At 39.0% G+C, this 22,804-nt stretch overlaps 1 long non-coding RNA gene across 2 annotated transcripts in view; it reads right to left on the reverse strand.

Annotated features, from left to right (window-relative positions):
- Positions 1–22,804, reverse strand: part of LOC121110283 — a 47,587-nt gene that overhangs the window by 19,611 nt on the left and 5,172 nt on the right. The window contains exons 3-4 of one of the 2 annotated variants that reach the window (XR_005859102.2): positions 15,822–16,026; positions 13,856–15,449 (exon numbers count right to left, since the gene is read on the reverse strand). This is a non-coding gene — a long non-coding RNA (uncharacterized LOC121110283). Of the gene's footprint in view, positions 1–7,992; positions 8,144–13,855; positions 15,450–15,821; positions 16,027–22,804 lie in introns of those variants that run through there. The other variant, XR_005859103.2, reaches the window with a different exon arrangement.

Consider the following 22,804-nt stretch of genomic DNA (forward strand, 5'->3'; position numbering starts at 1 on the left):
AAGGAGCTTAACTTAAAGTTTACCTGAACATCTGGGGCAGTCATCAACATGAAAGTCATTTTCATTGTCCATGCATAAAACTCTCTTACTTTACAACCTCTGCAATATCTTGAAGCTTAGGGGAGACATATCTACAATTTCTTCCAGAAGGAATTACTCTGGGACTCACTTTTCTTCCAGCTGAGTTTGGTTTGCAGGGACATCATTCATCTCGTATGTACTTAGGAAGCACAGGTTTGGTCATCTTCATGCATTCTGTCTTTCAGGTGCCTCCACTATTATCTTTATCATTTTCTTTTGAAAAAGATGTAAAGTCTCTCAGGGGCTCACTGTTCATTACAAAGATGAACAACAACTACAGAACAATGCTTGTGAGAACTCAAAGTTTAATAAATTTCCTGACTACATTCACATAATTTAGAGGCTGAGTCAAAGTAAGAGAACAGATCTAGAAAAAAAAAAAGCTTATTATAAACAGCTCCCTTTTCCAAATACTTAAATTTACCCTTATCATGGGATTGAACATAGTACAGTATTTCCCCCCAACATCACTGCTCTCATAAGCCTTCTTTAGTTTGTTTGCAAATGTTTTAAGAGAAAACTTGCTTTTTTGTGTGTGTGTGTGTGTGTAGATATAAACACATCATGTGAGTATGGTCCAGTCACACTGGGAGCCCCACAGACGTTTTACAATGGTTGATAGTAAGGATTTCATCATTCCTGAAGGCAAACTGTTACTTTATCCATTGTGAAGTCTAGACACATCTTTGCTCTTAAAAGAGAAAACTATTTTATTGATCTCTTTTCAGAGACTAATTGAAGGAAGATTTCAAAGGACTGGTAGGGGAAAGAAAAAGATTCAGCCATGAGGCTGTTACTGACAGGATGCTAGGATGCTGCAATTAGTCTGTCTAGATTTGATAGAGCAGCTCATAAAGATCTTCCTTTCTCGAATAATTTCAAAAGACTTTGTTTTTCTTGACCTACCTAGCATTTTTATATTGAAAACTATATTGTAAGTTGCCCTCCAAGAGATATCTTGCCTATACACACAGCAACAAAGGAAAGTCTTATAGCCAGATTGCTAGGCTGAAACAGAAAACTTATGGTTGGTCAGTTATAAAATGATACATCTCTCAGGAATGAATAGATGTTTCTATCAAATAGAGGAAAACTGATCTAACCCAGTTACTTGGGATCTCAAATGCTAGTTTAAATGGTGTCATTAGACAATAAGGAATAACAATTATTTAATGTGTTTAACCTAACTCCATTACAGTCTCCACCGGGAACAATTATTTCAGAATGCTTCTTGATCTTCAGAACTTAAGGGCACAGTATTGGAGTCTTCCTGAGCTTGGCTAAAATCACTTTAAATCCTGACGAGCTGCTCTGCCTCCCGGCTCAAGTTGAACCCACCTAAGAAAACCTCATTTGCAGCAGAGAAATGCAGGTGGCTGCTACTGAATTCATCTGCCTGCCAACCCCAGCCAGAACCACCACACTGCAGCCCGGGGCTGTGTCTCTCTCAGCCCTTTCCATCACAAAGATTTCTCCAGAGTGGGGAACTCCACCTTTCAAAGTCAGGGCAACTTTGCTGCTTTGTAAATGTTAGAAAGCAAACCTGCCAGATACCAAGTGCTTTCCTAACTTGTATAACCCCTTCCCACTGAGATGGAAGTGTGTGTCATGAGATGCAATTAATAGCTACCCGTATGTTTCAGAGAAACACACTGCATGCTGTGCCCAACCTCTAGCAAAGAAAGCTTTTCTAAAACAGTGATTCATACAGGGCAGAATACTACATTTGCAGCAAAAGGTCTGTCAGACCTTTGTCTTTTGACATTATTTCTAATTTGTCAAGATCAGACTGTAAATAAGAAATGTAATGTCAGGGAAATAAATACATAAAGTTCCCTCACTGTTAACACAACTGCGGGAGATTATTAAATTGCTGTTGAGAGAGGTAACTGAAAAGATTTTCTCAGAAACATTTCAGATTCTTTCTACAAATATATGTGGTTGGACTTGATGATCTTGAAGGTCTTTTCCAACCTGAGTAATTCTATGATTCTATAGTTACAGTTCCAATGAAAATGCATGCTGTGATTTCTATCAATCAGGTTTTGACTTTTTAAATACTACTTTCTTTCTTAATAGTATAAATTAGTCTGTTCAAAGCTGACCTTTGTCATTTCAGGGATTTTTAATGCCTGTATGAAAAGATAAGAGAGCTGACATCCAAAAGGATTTGAGGTGGAAGATGCCCTTCTCTTTTTTTGCACTTAAAAGCATTGCCAGCCAAAAGAAAATTAAAAAAAAAAAAAAAAAAAAAAAAAAACAGCAATGATGTTAGAAACAGATTCTAAAGAGTGACTGGAATCACAAATACAAGCAAGAGTCAAGTAGAAGAGACTGTTTTTTCTTTCCATTCTTCTGTGTTTCATTGGACTTAGGGCTACCAAGCTCTTCTATTTTATATTGTTTAAGGGTGGGAATAATTCTTCCACACCTAAAAAGCTTTTAAAATGTTCCTGAATGTGACATCTCCAGATCAAAGATGTTCTTCTGCACTGTTCTGAGCTAAAATCATGATTGATATGAAATAAGTATGCACATTGGTCCAGCTTCCTTGTAAGCTACTTAGCCTTATGGAGAAGATTCAGAACTGAAATAATCTCTCCTGAGATTATCAGGCATAAAATAATTTCATCTTCACACAGAAAACTATTATGATTCATTTTCTGATTAGTCAAAACATAGCAAGACAAGATTAAGTAAATTAACCTACATAAAAGCAAAATATAACATCTCATCTAAGTGAATTGCTGAAGTGGTAAACAAAGCAAATGAGGATAAAGACATTTGTAAAATTTGTCCTGTTCACGTGTGTTTAAAAAAAAAGTTTTTCCTTTTTTTTAACTAAGCTCTTATTATAACACAAATCATAAATTATATTTTACCTTCACAGATTTCCATCAAACACAATTTGGTAGTTACAATTGTAACTTGAAAGTTTCTGCATGTCTGAGATAACGTAGTCAATGTATAACACGGGTTCAAATCACATCACCAATTCAAAATAACACAGAACTGATAAGTACATAACTTTGGGCTGTAATCAGTGTGCTTCAAAAATTGCGTCTGCCATCTCATTTGAATTCTCATTCAAAGTATGAGGGGCAAAGACTTCTCCTGTTCACACAGGAAACGGGCAAGGCTTCCTTTCAAAGCTAAGCTAGCTTCTTTGCAAAAACCGATTTCTGACACTCATGCAGGAAGCCTTTCATCATTTTTAACAATTCCCAATGATGCTTCAGTAATTCTGTTTATTGTTTTTCTACAAGAACAGAGAAAATGTTTCATGGATAATGTTTTAGCCATGAATAGCCTAGTGTCTTCATTTCACTTAGTTGGGAACGTGAAAGAGGAATATGGATTGTGTAAATTCTCCAAATCTGGCTGTAGATGTAGATCTGGCTTTGGTTTAGGTTTTTGGGTTTTGTGGCTTCTGTTTGTTTGGTTTTGTAAATTTTAGTCCTCAGCACCGGAAAATTCCAGTCTCTTCCAGCAGCACATTAAGCAACATCTTAACTTGGCTTCTCCACGGGAGAAAAGTGCAAACTGAAGCTATTATAACGCTCCCTGAAACATCTCCTTCCATGGCCCTGGTCACTTCCTACAGTGCTTCTCACCTCAGATTCTTCACTCTTTCCCCAGTTCAGAACTTGCCACAGCCTCAGTACCATCTGCACTTGTTTTCTCTCCTTATGCTAAGAAATGTCCCTTTCATCATCTGAACCGGCAGCAACTTTATAGCATTTGATAAGCTGGAGTTTCATGATGAACATCCTAGAGGCAATTTTTGTCTCTGCACACATACCCTACGTATATGACCCATGGTTTTCAACTTCAGCACTTAAGGTTAAGTGAAGCTAAAGTCAAGGACATGGTTTAAAATAAAAATTAGAAAAAAAAAAAAAACAGAAAATACCAGGCAAACAGAAGTTATTTTTGCCCTGTTGTGAAAGAAAACAACAATAAAAAAGTGTGCATTTAATTAGAAGCAACTGCGTGTGAAATGTCTTACACCCACTCTGCAGTGCCTCTGCTCTGTAATTTGTGTGAGCGAGCTCCAGCAGCGCTGTGCTGCCACCCTCTGTCCTCCTGAGCAATTCTAAATATCAACAATTAAGATGGGGGCAACTGTAACTTCTCTTCGATCTAGGGGTCTCTGAAGGCTACACTGTACATCATGCGAGCAGCAAACGAGTTATAAGAGCCCAAGAGATCATGATTAGCTTCCCAAGCGTAGTGAGCCACGCTGAGCATACTGTGCTTACTGTAACTTTGTGAATACTCCTGGCACCATTTAGGAAGGGAAGGGAAGCACTCAGTAAGCTGTATGGGCTAGGAGAAAGGGTCTCGGCAAAGCTGGCTTCTGTGAGTGCTGATCCGAAAATAATGCCTCCTGTTTTATTATGTTGGCCCATTATGTCACAGGTGGATGTTGTTGGTACGGCAGAAGAGGCTGAACCTTCCCGACAATGTTCCATTTAATTTTGTTACCATGCAACAGATAGCAGCAGAGGAGCAGTCTGACAATATGGCATCTGACATGGAAGTGCCTACGAATCAAAAGTATGTCATTGACTTCCTCCGTGCAGAAAAATTTGCACTGACTGACATTCACTGATGCTGAATATTTATGGAGACCAAACAGTGGATGTGAGCACAGTGAGGCATGCTGCGTTTCAGCAGTGGCAGCAGCAAAATGAAAGACAAGGCACATTCCAGGTGACCATGCAGATTTTTTACGAGCATGGCATTCAGGCTCTTGTTCATATCCGGTGAAAATGCATAGTTAATGGCAATGACTAGGTCAAAAAAAAAAAACATTATGTAGTTGAGAATTTGCTCTATCAAAGAGTGTTATCATTCTCTTTGTATCCCTTGAAGATTCTATGGAGATAAATAGGAGGCATTGCTTTTGGAGCAACCTGCAAATGTACCCTCAGCTGCACTTAGCACATTAAGAAAGGAACAGAACTCCAAGATGATCCCCCACATTCATGGGGACCTGTTGTTTCCACTCTGGTGATTTTGTTTAACTCTTAAAAGTCATTAGGTCTGCCTCAGTAGCCCACATCTTCTTTATGACAGCCTCTAGTTAAAAGTTAAGCACTGTTATATATGTAGGTTTTCTCAATTTCGGGTGTGTATGGGTATTATTCTTGTCTGAAATGACTGGATGAATGTGCTTTCCCTTGCATATCTCAAAAGCACTGAAAATCCTGTTAGTGTAAGAAGGCACAGGATCTTCTCCACCACATTGGTATGCATTCATTCATTCGCTAATATAGGCTGGAGTCCAGAGAAAGCAGACTATTTCTCAAGAGGTTTCCAAGCATTAATGATATCCCATCATAAAACAGCAAGAAGAGATTGAAAAGATTTTGCACAGTTCTAGCACTGCACCAACATTTTTAAAGCCATTAGGCACACTTGAAATACAGATGGACTTTCAGGTGAGGCAAAGTCATTTCAGGGCAGGTGGATATTTCTAGATGGCTTTGCACCACCCTGCGCACCCTTCAGTGTTCCACTGTTTTTGTTCATTTTTAGATTGTCTACCCCACAGCATTATTTTGCCTTATGATGTTTGGAAATCATAAGTGCCCTTTCGTACTCATTAAGCTCTCAGCAGCAAGTTGCTGTAATTGTAAAATAAGTCAGGATGTCAAAGTGCCTGGCAAGAAAAGCAAGCAGAAAGCACTGAAAGAGCGCAAGGAAAACACAAGGGCATGTGTCAGCCCCTCCTTCCCAGGGCAGGGATGAGTTTGTAAATTGGCCAGGGGTCACTACACAACTGCTAGCGCCAAACACCCTTTGGCAGGCTGCTAAGCTCTGTTTGGGTGGCAAGTGGAAGGGAAGGACAGAAAAGCAGACATTCTTCTGCTTTACTGTTACAGCTCCCAGACATGCCAAGCAGAAGGATAAAAATACTGTCATCTTCAATTTAGGAAGGTCACTTCTGCTGGTGCTTGTGGCCTTATCACAGGCTGTAAGGGCCAGAGCATACAAGCATGCACCTGCTTAAGCACACAAGTAAGACCTCCTAAATAAAGACATTGTAGTTGTGAGAGGACTTCTGAGGCTAAAAGAACACAGTAGAAGCTATAATAGGTGTGAATCCACTTGGAGACCTTAAAATCACAGTCCCTGGAAACTCTCCACGAGATGTGAGTAATGCATATATTCACATGAATCCCCATTGGTACATGCAATTTACTGTAGAAGAGAATCAACAATTTCACTTACATCAATGATAGCATTTTTCCTAGAGGAAAAAAAAGCACTCTTGTGTAAAAATAGTCTCTATTCATTGACCCTAAGAAGGCAGGCATTGCTTTTCTACTCCTGTTGCTCAATAGTGTCTTCAAAATAGCTCCCAGAAGACAAGAACTTTCCAAGTCCTCTGACCCAGAACTGCTCCTTCATTGTTCCTTCTTGCAAATATATTCATTTTCCAAATTAAACAAAAACATACCACCAACATCAGTCCAGCCTTTTGACCTTATTCTCCTTTCCCTCTGGCTCTCAATGCAAGCCTGCCTGAGACTCCACTGTTCTCAAATACATCTTCTTAGAAACTAAACTGAAAGATATTTCAAGCTGCTTCTCTCTTACGTGAAACCACCACCTTAACTCACTTAAAGGTTTAAAATGTAACTTTAAAATTTTAAGTGTTAATGTAAGTATCACACTTACAATCTAATTTTCTCCAGCTCAACTTTTCAGTACCAATATCCCTCCTGAAATCCCAGAGCAAAGTTTGTATTGAATTGTTGGTAGCCATGAATAAGGGGAGCAATGCCCCTCCTGACATAAGCAAAGATCAGATTAAGAACCTGCAAAGCAAAGCAAAGGAACCTGAACATCCATATGTCTATGGGTCCTGATAAGATGCATCATAGATTCTTGAGGAAACTGGCCAGTGTATTCTCCAAGTCGCTCTCAATGCTATTTGAAAAGTCATGGCAATCAGGTGAAGTCCCTGGTGACTGGAAAAAAAAAGGCAATATCACACCCATTTTTAAGAAGGGTAGAAAGGATGACCCAGGGAACACAACCTCAGCTCTATGCCAGGGAAGATCATGGAGCAGATCCTCCTGGAAGCTATATCAAAGAACATGGATGAGAGGGAGGTGATACAGGATAACCATCATGGCTTCATCTACGGCACGTCCTGCCTGACTAACCTTATTCCTTTCTATGATGGCGTAACTGCATCAGTGGACAAAGATAGGCCATATATCTGGAATTCAGTAAGGCCTTTGACACAGTTCCCCATAACATCCTTCTTTCCAAATTGGGAAAATATTGATTTGATGGGCAGACTGTTTGACAGTTGAGGAACTGGTTACAAGATCTTGCCTAGAGAGTGAAGGTCCATGGCTCAATGAACTGATGGACATTGGTGACAAGTGGTGTAGCTCACTGTTCTGTACTGGGACCAATGCTTTTTAATATCTTCATCAGTGATACTGACAGTGGGATTGAGTGCACCCAACCACAGGTTTGCTGATGGTACCAGGTGGTGTGATGCCATCAATCTGTCTGATAGATGGGATGCCATTCAGAGAGACTTAAACAGGCTCAAGCAGTGAGCACAGGTGATTCGCATGAAGTTCAATAATCCAAGTGCAGGGTCTTGCACCTGTCGTGGCAACCACTGCTACCAGTAAAAGCTGGTGGATGTAAAGATGGAACACAGCACTGCCTAAAAGGACTTGGGGATACTGATGGATGGCAAGCTGGACGTGAGCCAGTAGTGTGCCCTCATAGCCCAGAAAGCCAACCATATCCCAGGCTGCATCTAAAGAAGCATGTTCAGCAGGGCAAGGGAGGAGATCCTGCCTGTCTTCTCTATGCTGGTGAGACATCACCTGTGTCCATATGTGGAGTCTTCAGTACAGGAGAAACACTTACCTGTTAGAGCACATCTGGAGAAGGACCACAGTGATTCAAGGGATGAAACACCTCCTCTATGAGGACAGGCTGAGAGGGCTGGGGCTGTTCAGCCTGGAGAAGAGAATTCTCCAGAGAGACATGACAGCAGGCTTTTAGTACATCAAGGGAGCTATAAGAAAGATGGGGACAGACACTTTAGCATAGTCTGTTATGATACAAAAATGGGAAATGGTTTCAAACTATAAGAGAGGAGATTTAGATTGGATATAAGGAAGAAGCATTTTTACACTAATGGTGTTGAGGCACTGGAACAGGTTACCCAGAGAGGTGGTGGATACCCCATCCCTCGAGACATTCAAGGTCAGGCTGGACCAGGCTCCGAGCAACCTGATCTAGTTGCATATTTCCCCATTTATTGCAGGGGGTTGGACTAGATGACTTCTAAGGGTCCTTTCCAACTCAAACAATTCTATATTTCAACTTTTTTTCTTTTTTTTTTTCTTTTTTTTTTTTTTGTTCTGTCTCAATTATTTGATTCAATTATATCCTAATTCAAAGATCTGGTCAAGATAGTTGAAAACACTGTACTCTGTGGTACAAAAGTCAGTTCACAACTCCCTCGTATTTTCCATGGAGATACAAAAAAAAAAAAAAAAGACACACAAACTTATTTGTACCTTTGTACTTTTAGCATCTGAAACACCTACAGCACAAAGCACTATAGCTTCACCATGCACTGTGCAAAGCTACTGCCTGCTCTGCTCTAAAGCTACTGCCTGAGTTTTATGGAGTGCCTCTTACTCCCAATGAAGACGTTAGAGGCACACGAGTGAGAAGAAGTTCACTACAGGGGTTATAATCCATAGATGCTGATATGAGAAAGGACATTGCTCTATGTAACCAACTTTGATGTGAGATCCCTTTAATCACCGTTATTCCTAAGGCCAATTAAGCACAGAATTTACTTCAATATAGTAACTTGACTACTTCCCTCTCTCTCAACATGCCATCCTGTACTTTCCCACCATTTAGAGGGAATCAGTCAGTGGATGTAGCTCCTAAGAATGTTTCAGGACTTCAATTTTCTCCTAGCAGCGAGAGTTAGCTCGCAGAGATGGCAATAGCCTGACAGCCTTCTGCTAGCACTAAAGCACTGTCTAATGCACCTGCTATCAGAGGTAATTTTACAGAGAAGCATAGAGATAATTTTTCAATTTGCTGCCTAGTGAATCAATTGCAGCTTAGTAATCAAGACAATGGCTGTAAAATACAATGTGTGGAGTGTGTAAGTGGAGAGATGGTTTCACACTGCAAATCTGACTCAGAGCAGAGTAATAGTATTTTCCCTTAAGCCTACAGAAAGTCCAGAAGGACCTCTGAATTTAAATGAGTGGAAGCAAATTACAGCTGCTGATACTCTAAAAGATTCCTCTTACTTCTGATGAGGCCAGCAGGGAGATTGGTGTAGGCAGGCTTCAGAAAAAGCAGTGTGCTGTGGAAAGGCATAGGTGAGATTACACTCTTCCTATGGGAGGACTGAAGGAAAATTTAGAACTGATGCAAACCGGGCAATATCTCCAATTCACAGATAGCACTGCTACTCGGCTCTTTAAAAAAATCTTTAAGTGAAGCAATAGCATCTTGGAGGCAGTTCTGTCCTTGTCAGCTCAGTAAGCCTCATGTGAATAGTTTGTAACAAAGTTCTGGCTGAAATCTTGTTCTGTCTCCTAATTGCCATTTGATTGAAGAGGCAGGAAAAATAGGAGAACAATAAAATAATTAAGGCTTGGTACCCAATCCTATGACCTTAAAGTGAAACAGAAAAATATTTTGCAAAGTCCTAACAGGTAGAATGGGATTTCAGTTATAAGCAAAGGAAACAATTCCTGTTTCCTCCAGTTGCCAAGAAATAGGGTTTTCTCGAAGACTGTCATACTTCTAAAAGATCCCTTGCAAGGCCTTCAAGTTTGAAACTTTTTTTGATCATCCAAATTCATGCAAAATTAGAAGAAAGGTACTATACTACACTACTGTACACTTCTAGAGATGAAGAGGGCCTCTCGTACACCATCATTTTTAATTTATAGGTGATTTATGTTTTTAAATTTAAGTTAAAAAAAAAAAAAAGGTTGAGGGTCTTCTGTTTCTTCTATTCTGAATTACAAATGTAGGACAGAAAATTTAAGAAGACAGTATGTGAGCATTACGTGGAATTACATGTCTTTCTAAAGAAAGTAGAAGTAATCAAAAATAGTTCCTCTAAAGAGAATGACTTCTCTCAGAGGCAAAGACTATGCCACTACAAGAGAACAAGAGCACCACAGTTGTTCACTGTTTGCACATCTACGTCCTCTAGAACTGGGCAAAGTAACATCAATGAAAAGGAGAAAAAAAAAATCAGAGCAGGGACCAGGAGGAGAAAGGGAAAGGGCTATAGACCAACACACTACACCAGAACCATGTATTTGAGAGGCTTTATTTAAAGGAATCTTAAATAGCATTTATAAAAACACAGGAAAATTAACAGCAGCTGAAACAGCTTAGTTTGTAGCCTGCCTGGAAGTAGGCATTAGTTTATCTTGTATAGAACCTGTAAGAAATTATTTTTGTCTTAAGTTATAGCCTACATGGGAAAGAAAGAAGGGAAGCAATATTGCTGAAGTTTCAGATGAAAAGAAAAATGCCTAACCTGTTTAATTTGTCCATAGTAAAAAAGGAAGGAGACAACCAAGTGAATAATTCCACGGCTAGTGCTTTACCCACAAACCTATCCTTCCCTGTAGCCCCTACAGGGGGCTCAGTATCTAAAGGATGCTTAAGTATTTTTATGCTCCTTAAATAAAGTTCAAGGTTTGCATTTTCTAGCAGAACAGTCCAAAAAAATCAGCAAACCAGGACAGATGTAAGTAGTAATACAGTTGTGTACAACTTATTGTATACAACTGGTAATTTATCTGAGGGAAAAAGAGCTTTCACATATGGAGTGCCACTTATTTTGATATCAGATGCTGAATTGAATCAACAGGTTAAAGTCCAATTCATGAACACACGAGATCAAGAGAGTTTGGAGATTTTTTGTTGTTGTTTTATTCGTACATTAATTTATGTAATGGCTTTTAAAATCAGATCTCTATTCTAAGAGTAACAAAATTGTTCAAGAGATCAAATACTACCTACTAGATTGCTGCAGCTATCTGAGTATCAGATATTCACATCAGGTAGATAAATCTGAAGAAAAGCTGTAAAGCCTAATTTAAACATTTTGTTGTCTTTGTTAATCATTTGTTAACAAGCATGGGGGCCAGACGTCCATTTGTCTAAATCCCAGACCTAGGTATACATCTGTGGCACTGACTTCCATCTTTGTTAGCTGTTGCCACCTTGAACACCTGTAGCAGAACTGCTAAGTCAGGGCCTGAAACAGTGATTGAACACCTGGTGGGAGAGCAGGGCCAATCCAGGGGAGCTCAGCTGCACGCAATGAGCCTGAGCAACTGGAAGGGGTGGAGTCAGGATCCACCCCTTCCCAGACCTCATTTAAGGGTTGGCAGTGGAGGCAAGGGTGGCTTATTGGAGATTCTTTCCTGCCTGAGGTCTTTCAAAGGTAAGCTGTTTGTTTGTTTTAAATATCTGTGGCTGCTGTAGTTCTGTGTTTGTCCTTATTTGCTGCATCTGGGGACTTTGCCACCTTGCTGTTATTGCTGTACTTTCCATCATGTTATAATGTTAAAGCATTTTAGTGTGGTGTTGGCTAGTGTTTCCCTATCTTTGTTTTATTTGATAATAATAGGATAAGTGAAGTTTGTCATAGGGCTTAATTTTAACAGGATTTGGAGCTATTTGAAGATGTTATTATGGAGTTTTCACCAGAGTTGAAGCATTTTCCACATAAAGTCAGTAACTCTAGGCAATGCCATGCGGTCTACAGCACTTCCATGTTTTCAGAAGTAGGAATCACCTGCAATTGGCTCCTGCATATAAGGCTGAAAATAAAAACAGTGCTTATACTGTAAGCTATTTATGGGGATATACTTTCAGAAGTTAAGGAAAGTGTTTCTAAGTCCACAAAGGTTATGTCATGAATCCCCAACACCTCAATTTTTCTCAGTTGCTGTCTACTGCCTGAGAAGTGCTACTGCAGGGTATTGTATGAGAAAAAGCACATGGCAGAATTAAGCTGGGAATAATCAGTATTGCTTAAAATATCCTCAACCAGGAGAAAAAAACATCAAGATTGTGTGGGATAGCAATTCAAGTCTGTACTTGACACATTAGTAAACTCTGACTTTCTAGTTTTCCACTACTTGTTCTCCAATCCAACCTAGCCTGTGCTTATTCATACAGAATATTTGAGTTCAGAACTTGTCGCTGTAGTAGGGATGCAAATCTCAGCCTTTCAAGTCCCGGAGGACGTCTTCCTGTTGCTCCAGTATAGTCCTTTCTTGTTCTCTGCACTTATACATCTTAGCAATGTGTACAGAGCCACATAGGTTGTCTAGTCATTCATACAAATCCATAAACCCAGAGAACACAGCTATTATCTGTGAGGTCACAGTATATAGGAAATTACTTCCTGATTTCTCCAAGTAAGGGTAATGCCTCAAACACTGCCAAACTTTCTTCACTGAATACTAGCTTGCTCTTCTTGTATTTTGAAAGAGACAAGACTTCTCTCCAAGAGACTCCCATGGAATGGAATTAGTATCCATTTATTTTTGGCACTTCCTGATGCTTTGTCTATTTCATCCTGACCATGCTGGTGTCCAACAATCATTTTCACAAGGATCAAACCTCCATGTACTTAACTGTAAAGCTCAGGAACTGAGAGCCAGGTTGATCAATCTTTTGCAACGAAAGGTCATGAAGGTAACAGCAGCTCCTAAAGATGTTGGGTCACCTGAGCAGAATCTCACAACTCCTAATAGAACAGCAACAGCAATTTGGTAGTTCATCAAGGCTTCATTTTTATGCCTGGAGACTGTTAAAACTGGGCTAGTTCAAAAATTGAGCTGGAGCACCATATAGAGAAGACATTGTTAAAAAACAAACATCTGGAGTACAGGTGACTGACCTGTACAGTACTCATTTCAGTAATTCAGGACATTCAGCATCATGAGATTTTTTTTACCAAGGAAGACTAACACTTTATTAGACCATGTGTTTTGTTATGTCAAGTTCTAGCAGGAAAAAATGTTTTCTTGTCTGGCATGTTTACTTTGTATTTCAGACAGAACTGCAAACTCTTCTCTCAAAACAACTGTTCTGGTTGTTTTCCATTTTATGTGGTGTAAGAATCTCTGGAACAAAAACTTGTAGGTACTTTTGTACAGTAGGTTAATGTTCTTTTTTACCATGATCGCTTACAGGCTTGGACTTAAGGGGCATCTCCTGTTTCTACAGAGGAATTTCCATAGATGATAGGAAAAATTACAACACAAGCAGAAACACTCTTAAAGATTCTGTTTCAATGCAAAAGAGATAATAAATGATGGCTAAGAATTCAGAAAAATAGCCTGGCCAAAGAAATTTCCAAGTAGGAAGATTGACTGGTAAGGGAGGCACAAGTTCTGAGAAGTCTTTTTCAGTGTTAATATTTTTTTAAAGAGACAAATGGGAATAAAAAAACTAACAAGTCATTCAGCACTTCCCTTACTTCCAGAGCAATACTACAAAGAGGGCGAGAGTGCAGCACAAGCCCAGCAGTGAAGTAGCTGGACATTTTCTGGACAACAGCACCCACAAAACCTTATTCAGCTACTTTCAAGTTTATAGTGATTGCGAGGTAAAGAAGACAACAGGAGAGATGGAAAAACAGCGGTCTTACCACTGCAGCTCTGTGCATTAATTGCTGCAGGAGGATATGCAAAGGGAGCAAGGACAGGTACATTTTTTTTTTGGTTTTTGTATTATCTGAGTATGTGCACTATTTGCCTCAGTTGTTGATATCTGGAAAGTGAGCAGCTATAAACCATCACTTCTCAGCAGACAAGACTTCAAATTCCTGGCAGTGTCACATGAGAAGTGAAACTTGCCATAACAAATGGCATTCACAATGTACTTGCTTATACAAATAGCTCATGAGTCAGTCTGCAGGCTGTCTGTATCTAGTTTTCTGTCCTAAATCAAATCACTGAGTACTGAACTTTTAAACTGATGAGTGTAATTTTGGACTCAGCATCCAGCTGTTTCAGCCTCATCCTTCATCTTACCCCTCAAGGCAGTTTGTCAGGGTTAGATCCACAAATGTGAAAAAAATTATAAATCCTTGTTTTTCACCTTCCACAAAAGTAACTGATCACCACTGTAGGGGCATGGGTGTGAATACACAGTCTATTTTTCCTTGTTTAAGTTGTATGAATGTTTAATAAAGGGAAATAAAGATTAATTTGTACAAAGGAGTACAAAAGCACGTGGCTCAGCATTAGTTGTGAGCTACATTTATTGTTTGTTCAGAGACAGAATTCATTCTATTCATCATCTTCACCAAACATTTAATTTTGGGGCTGAAAAGTCATCAAAGCAAGGCCTGCTAGAGCATCATCTTGCAGGCGAGTGACCTTGTGATTATACACATTAGGAAACAGCTGAGTTATTGCAGTTAGCTTCTGCTTGTCTTGGATTTTCTATGCTATGAACAGAAATGTTGGCTAATCCTACACACACGTGTGCTCACATATACACACACCCCTAAACAGTTCTAGAGATTTTTTTTCTCTGACCCTTATAGCAATTGCTGTTGACCATCTACATCTATATCACTAAAGCTCTTTCCCTCCAAAATAATTGTTCCACATTCAGACTTCATATTGTGATCAGCCCTTGGCTTATGCTAGAAAAGCACATTTAGCATAGTCTGTGGCTCCTTAAATTAATCAAAAAAATAATTAGTGTCACAGTTATTCAAGTTCCAGGCATCATTCTATTTGCTGTTATAGATGTAGATTTATGAACCCTGTTGACACTGCCATCCAGCTCCAAAGCAGCACTGAGGGATTTAACAGCACCTACAATGGAGCATGCAAATACATGCTTCTGAGCTGTTGGAAGAGTGTATTCTAGCAAGGTGGACACAGGTTACTTATTTCCACTGTTACAACAATCCAAGAAACATCTTATAGGTTCCTTATTGCATAACTTGTGGTATTTATGTCTGTTTTGAGAGTCATTAGTAGAAATATACCTGTATTGCCTGCTAACATCAACATTGCTACTTAGCTTGCCCATACATACCCAGCTCTAAATGCTTCTTTTCTTTGTTAATTAACTATCCAGAGCCTACTGGATATAGGCAAAAGATTACAGACATACATAGATACATTTGGTTGATGGAAAATGAGTAGACAGGGCAGGATCTCAAATTCTCCCCCACAATGTGATACAGGATTTAGTTGGTGGAATTTCTCTTCTAAATAGTGATCCAGCATGCAAACTTGCAACTGCAACAGCTTCCCCTCCCTGTGTTCTTCTATATTTCTCTGCCAAAAAGGAAACAGATCAAAGCTTATTAGAAGAAACTGTTCTATCACTATCCTATAGAGAGCCTGGACTTCATAGTTGCACTAAACTACCCTGATTAGAAGAACTAGTAGACATCAATTCTTGTGAATCCCAACAATAAATTTGCACCACTGATGCTTCAGATCAAAGAATTTTATTCTAGTGATGATGCAGGTAATTAAAAACAACTAAATAAATGCAGGGGGGGGAGGGGGGGGAAATCAATCAACAAAGTGATTGGAAGTTAACTCAGCATTAACCAAGATAACAGAAGACCTCTTCATAAAACAAGGCAGTAGATCTCCATGTTTTTATAATTTATTTAGGTACTCTTGACTCCTAAAGCATACCTTCTCTACAAGGTACAGCTTGTTGCAGTTACTTCCCTATCGATCTGTCTGCCACATCTCTGGAAAGGTCAAGTGGAACGAGGGCCCTTTCCAGCACTCTTTCAAATCACTTCATTCCCTCGTAGAAAGGGCGAAAGCTCTCAGGTGACAGGCTAATTAATTCAATCTTTTCAGCTGTGCGGAACTGTGACATTTATAATTTATTCTGAAAGGAAAATAAATATTATTTAATCCTGTTGAATACGTTACCACATCCCGTACCAAACTTTGGTACTACACTGTTTTATTCAGATGATACTTCAAATGTTATTGTCAGATTAACACTTTGTACATGTTTATTTTCTGTGCTTCTTTTAAAAATGGCTCCAAATAAAACAACATATGCAGTACAGAATAAAAATAGGGGGTTTCACAGCAGTAGCTGCAAACTTATTATTTATTATTACTTAATTTTGTGAATTACTATTTTTTTCCATAAAACAAGGGTTTTGTTTCTGCCCATGAGACTGCATCTTTTAAAACAGCGTACTTATTTCATACTTATTTCTTGGTTAGCTGTTATATATATTTAGTTTGTTTTCTATAAAGATATGAGTTCAGAAGCAGAGCTGAGATTTTTTTTCCTCAACTATATGTATAAGACCATGAGTACTGCAGAGCATTTTGGTTAAGTGTAGGGAAAATTTCAGTGCTGTAAACATTTAGAATAATTTCTGATAGGTGCACAGACTTCATGAAAATAAGTCAAATGCTGACTTGTTTGTTATTTTACTAGAAACCCACTAAATTCTAAGATGCATGGGAAAGTACTCAAATGAAAATCCTGAAGCTGTGTCTCTGTGAGCCAGGTGTTGCAGAAGGTGCAACAGGGTGAACCAAAGGTTCTTATGTTTCTTTTAGATGAAGAAACACAGATGAAGATCTCACTGCCTCATTAGTAGGATGGGATCTTGGTAATGGCTTTAAGTGGGCAAGTTGTCTCAACTATTAAAACTGCATCTATTTTGGACATAGTCTGTCCTTCAGATGAAATGATTCCTGCAGACGGTCTGTCTTCTGTCAAAACCAGCAAGCAGAGCAATTTTTCACTTGAAGGCATCGTTCCCTTAGGCCAAGACAGAATATGACCATTTACTATGCAAATCCTCAATGTAGAAGGCTATGATGTTTGTGCAGACTGGTGCAGAGAGTTCTTGAGTCTACATCTTCCTGATAATAAATACTTTTTACCTCCTTCAGTGTCATCAGATGTCCTAGATACCTTGGAGAAATAGTATATCTTTAATATTAATGTGGGTTTTTTGTTTTAAGAATGAGAGTGATTTATGTAGGTTTTATCTTATTTTTTTTTCAGAAAACTATTCTCTTCATATTCCTAGAAATGTAATGTCCTTCTCAGTCTTATGTTTGGAAGTCATCAATTTTTGTCCTCTGCTGTCTCCATAGCTATATGTTATTTTGGCAGCTGATCAAGTACCAGCCAAAGCCAATACAACTTCTAAGTCCCATTAATCCTTCTGGTGAGCTATCCCAGAATTTTAATGCTGTGATTGTTCTTCTTTCAGCATTTACTAACTTTATACTAAGTTGTTCTGGAGCTACCTGTCGTATCCTGTAACTTAAACATATTTTCTTCTATCCCAATATTTACTACCTTAATGTACTTAAAATAGCTGAACATTTTTCTTTTCAGTCTTAAACTTCTTAACTAAACAAATTAAATTCTTTCAAGAAAATAAGCTCTCCATTCTTTCAAATCATGATTGGTTATGAGGGCTTACATATTTTGACAGCTAAACAGGACTAGCTATCTGGATCACATTACTTTGTTTAGTAGCATATGTGCTATTTTTCATTATTTTAGGATTACATCTAAGTTTCTTAAATCAAGTTCATCAGATAAACGTCCATTTCCAACAGTTTTCATTGGAAGTTTTGATTTCAGCCTCATTTAAATGGGTTCCAATTGCATTACTTGATTAAAAATAAGGTACACTCTTCTCTTTGTTTTAGTGTTGTGGTAACACTACTTCTAATTGCTAGCCCATTTCTACTGCACAGTATTACTATATCACCCCACATATGAATGAGGGCTGAGCAATGAGTGGACTGAGAGCAGTTCTGCAGAAAAGGACCTGTCTGTATTTGTGGACAGAAAACTGAACATGAGCAATCAATGCGTGTTGGCTTTCTAGGCTGCAAACCATATCATGGGCTGCATCAAAAGAAGCATGACCAGCAGGGTGAGGGAGGTGATTGTCCCCCTCTGCTCTACTCTCATGAGCATCTGCAGTACTGTGTTCAGCTCTGGGGCTCTCAGCCTAAGAACATGAACCTCTTGGATCGTGTTCATATGAGGTCACAGTGATGATCAGAGGGCTAGAGTAATTCTCCTATGCAGGCAAGCTGAGAGAATTGGAGTTGTTTGGCCTGGAGAAGAGAAGGCTCTGAGGAGATCTTACTGTGGTCTTTCAGTACTTAAAGGAGAAGAGACTCTCAAGAAAGATGAGGAGAAACTCCTTGTCAGGGATAGAACAACTGTCTAAATTAAAATATAAGATTGGATATTATGAAGACATTCTTTACTATGAGGGTGCTAAGGCACAGAAATGGGTTGTCCAGTGATGTTATGGATGTCTCAACCCTGGAAGTGTTCAAGTCCAGGCTGGATAGTGCTTTGAGCAAGTCTAGCAGGAGGAGTCCCTGCCTGTATCACAGGGACTGGAACCAGATGGTTTTCAAGGTCTCTTCCAACCCAAACCATCCTCTGATTTGATGATCCCTTATTTTCTTTATTTACTATTTCTTCAAAACAAGTCAGGTAGAACACTTGGCCAACTCTCAGTTAATTAGCTCTTCACAGTTTAGTTTTCATCACTCTCACCTAGTTCATCTCTGATCCTTTATACCCAGTAGGTTCTGGAACTATTGTCAAATGTAAAATACATCCAAATACACTCAGCTGCAATGTTTCCATTTTTGTGTCAATGCACAGCTCTCAAATAGTGTGCAAATTTCCATAAAACCAAGTGAAAACCATGTAGATAAATATACCCTCTAGAAAACCTAATCATTTCTTCAGCAAGAATGAGTTTCTCCTAAACATCCTTATTTACTTCCTTCTATTCCTTTATTGCCTCAGTAACTGCCAGCTGTTCAGCTTTTAAAGCTTTTGCCTCTTCTGGCTCTGCCCCATTTACCCTCTGCAATTAGCTCTGAGCTATAATCAAAAGTAGGGAGACTCATAGTGGCAGCTGCAAGGTTATTAGGTTATTCATAACAGAGCTCCCAAAATGGAATTACATTACAATGAAACCTACTATCATGCTACAAATGAGTTAATTTTCTTCACTCGGAGAAATCAGGAGAGCTCTTTTCTCACCCAGGACAGACCTTGTACTGCTGGGCTCATATAGCTTTTCAACTGCATTCACACACCCAGCCCAGGAAGCAGAAAGTGGAAATGAGCTGCCATTAAAGTCCAATCCTCTCAGAGGTCCTGAAAGCCAGCAGGGCTGCCAGGAGATGTCTGGGCCAGTGCTTAGAACTCAGCCAACTGACAAGGTGCTAAGGAACCGCTGGTGGCACAGGGCTGGAGTTGGCTGTAATGAAATGAGACATGGCTGCACTTGACAATGCAGGTATTGCAGAGGGAGTTTCTGTCAGGGAGCTGTGTGAGTAATGGATAGACTTCACAGAGGGTAGAGAAACTGGAGAGGAGTAACAAGGACATTTTGTAGAGAGGGATCTTGCAAAGGCAACACCACATAGCATGTTACTGTTATCATTTTTACCATAATTGCTGCTACTTCTCCTTTCTAATCTGCAAGTTAGATGACGCTTCAGGGTTTTTACTTCCTTCCTCTCCTCCCTCCTTTTCACTTTCATGTACTTACAAAGTTAAGGGGTGGAAGGCAACCCATCTTTCTCAAATGGCCTAATCATCTTTTATTCCCCATTTCTCTTGTCATGTACAACCACTGCCAACTGCACTTGATCATAAGTAAAGGAGAGTTTTGTTTGATTTCTGTGGCAGTCTTTATTGACAGCTTCCTGGAAGAAAAGCAAATAGAATGGAGCAGAAGCTCAGAGAGAGCATGCATCTAGGCCAGCCCCAGATTCCCAGGAGAAGGCACAAGCATTAAATCAGTGTCAGCTTTGGAAAAGTCCTGTCACCTTTCTCTTGCAAGGATAAATGATTTCAACTGGTGATACAGAATTCTGCTAACCCTGGAGTTTGGTATGGAGGTCAATGACTGAAATATACAGAGAAGCCTGGCGGGTGGATTGTATCACACTCATACAAACTCTCCATGGTATACGCCATGTGCTTACAATGGCAAAAGCAATGACCAGATGGCTGGAGATGTGTCTTGTGTCCCATGCCACAGTCCAAAATGCTATCCTGGGCCTTGAAAAGCAAATCCTGTGGCAACGTAGAGAGAATCTCTATCTGAAGGTGCAAGTAGTGGCAGAAATATCCTGGGGTTTTAATCTGCTCTTGTACCTTCCCCTCTGTCACTTGGGCCTACAGCACACACTAATGCATTTTAGCTTGATGACTTGTTAGTTGATATTACTGTGTTGGGAGAAGGACTCCTCTGAGTATTTTTTCCTGTATGAGAGAAAATTCCCTGAGTTCTCCTTCAGGAAAGAATTTTGCTTCAAACAAAAATTAAAAAACGTGACCAAAACTTGAACCTTTGGTTTAAGTGAAGCTGAATTTCCAAATTACCTATGCTAGGTTTATGGCAGATGTAAGAAATAGGACTAAGTCACAAATTAAAACTTTCTGTTCACAGAAAATTTGTAAATCAAAATCAAGTTGGCTTTGCACATTAAGAATTGTTACACTAAACTTAATGTACTTCCACGTAGCCTTTCTTCTATTGATAGGCTGTTGCAGGATATTCTGAAGTATACTAGGAATTTAGGAAATAAGTAAACTCAAGTTTATTTCAGTATATCATTTGGTTATACTCTTTACTAATATAATCTGGAGAAAACTGTTTGCACTATCATTTTTCAAGATGAAATTTGAATGCATTATAGTAAAAAAATATATATACTAGCATAATTTTATAGAAGATAATTTTTATAGCTAATTTTTATGAATTCTGAATGTACTAATCATTAGTCAAATCACATAACACATAATAAGAGCTTTTAAAGGACTTGAAGTCAAAAGTTTCTGAACATTTTAATCAGCTAATCCTCATAATATAATTGTCAGCCAGGTGTTATTGACCTTAGTGTAAAAGCCTAATATTTAATACTGTAGTGAAAGTAAGTGATTTACTCAGGGTCTCACAGCATAGTCAAAAGAGATCTCCATGATTCAATGATGCTAAAGAACAGGTAGTTCTGTGCATCGGAGGATTGTAAAGTCTTCCCATGAACAGCACAGGGAGAAAATAAATATTAATGAGATTATATCCAGCTTCCTAGTGAACAGAAATATTCCCAGATTCCCTGGCATGTCTTCTGACAAATTCTAGACCATACAGACAATTCACTGAAACTGGGTTGATAATGGCTACAGCTTCTGACCTTGAACTCAGCATGGAAACAGTTTCTTTTTATGTGAACTTCACGATTGCTGTCTTAAGCATTCTCTGGAAAAACACAAGCTGTCAAAATTCAGTCGCTCTCTGTTCACTATCTGCATAAGAAACAATCTCCATTTGTCGGTAGAAATTAAGACATTGATTTTCTGTGACTGCAAAAAGAAGCTGGTATTTCATTCAGTGATTGCTCTGTAGTAGTTTAATATACTTAATCTGATGACTATTAAATTGTACTTATACTTGTTGATTCTTTAAGTACTCTAATTGGGATAAAGAGCATAAATTATAGTATGCAGTAAGAAAACTGTTATTTCAATCATCATGTATGCTTCTCAGTTTGAGTGAAGAGCTCATGAAACATTTAAAATCCAGGGCTAGATCCTCTATTTCTGCAAATCAGTGCTGTTCCATTTGCTTCAGAGGAGAAATGATATTATTACTATAGACTAGAAGGATCAGACTTGCAGTATTTGTTCATTTTGCTATGGTTTGCGAAGATCTGAAATTCAAAGAAGATTTGTATAGCAGATCTTCTCAAGTACAGAGATTTTGAATTGTAACTGTGCTGTATTAGAGAAGCTAGAGCCAATACCTGTGTAATGGGATGTAATTCCTTTTTGGGCGCATGAGGGTCTTCAAATCTAATAGAAACTAGTATTTTGCTATTTTATGCAGATGGACAGAACTAGTTTCTTATCAAAATACCTGAAGCTGTTTAATTACATTTATTTGAAAAGAAATGTAAAACTATATAGGTTGCCCCAGAAGTAATTCCTCCTGTTTATTTCCATGGAAACAACAATAGATACAAAGAGTACAGTAACACTATTTGTTTTTCCTATCCCCCCCAAAAACAGTGCGTAATCACTTTACCCACAGAAGGCTGCAACTTCAACTTCTTCTGTAGGGAATTCACGTGGCAGTCCATGGAATGACAACATTTTGACTCTGGCTTATAGTGGTGGCACCAAATCTCGTCACCAGTAATGATGCAATCCAGGAAGCTGCCACCTTCAGCAACATATTGGTTCAATATGTCCTGACAAAGTCAGATATTGTGTTCCTTCTGTTCCTATGTGAGCATCTGTGGGACCCACTTGGCATAAGCTTCGTGAAATTCCAAAGTTGACACCATGGTTTCCAGTGCATTGAAGTTGATATTCAGCTCTGTACACAATTCTCTGGACATAATCCACTGATTTGCATGAATGAGCTGGTCAAAATATTCTTCATTTCATGTGACATCTGTGTATGGCTGTTCAGAATATGGCTTGCCCTTCATGTCACCACTGCCATTAGTGAAAAGCACCATTGACCTCACATCCATTGTTAAGTCTCCATAATAATTCAGCAAGCATTGACGAATGTCAGTGAATGCGATCCTATCCTCATAGAGGAACTGAATTTACACACCTC

This window comes from Gallus gallus, chromosome 3, assembly GCF_016699485.2.
Source record: "Gallus gallus isolate bGalGal1 chromosome 3, bGalGal1.mat.broiler.GRCg7b, whole genome shotgun sequence".
In the NCBI taxonomy this organism is placed as follows: Eukaryota; Metazoa; Chordata; class Aves; order Galliformes; family Phasianidae; genus Gallus; species Gallus gallus.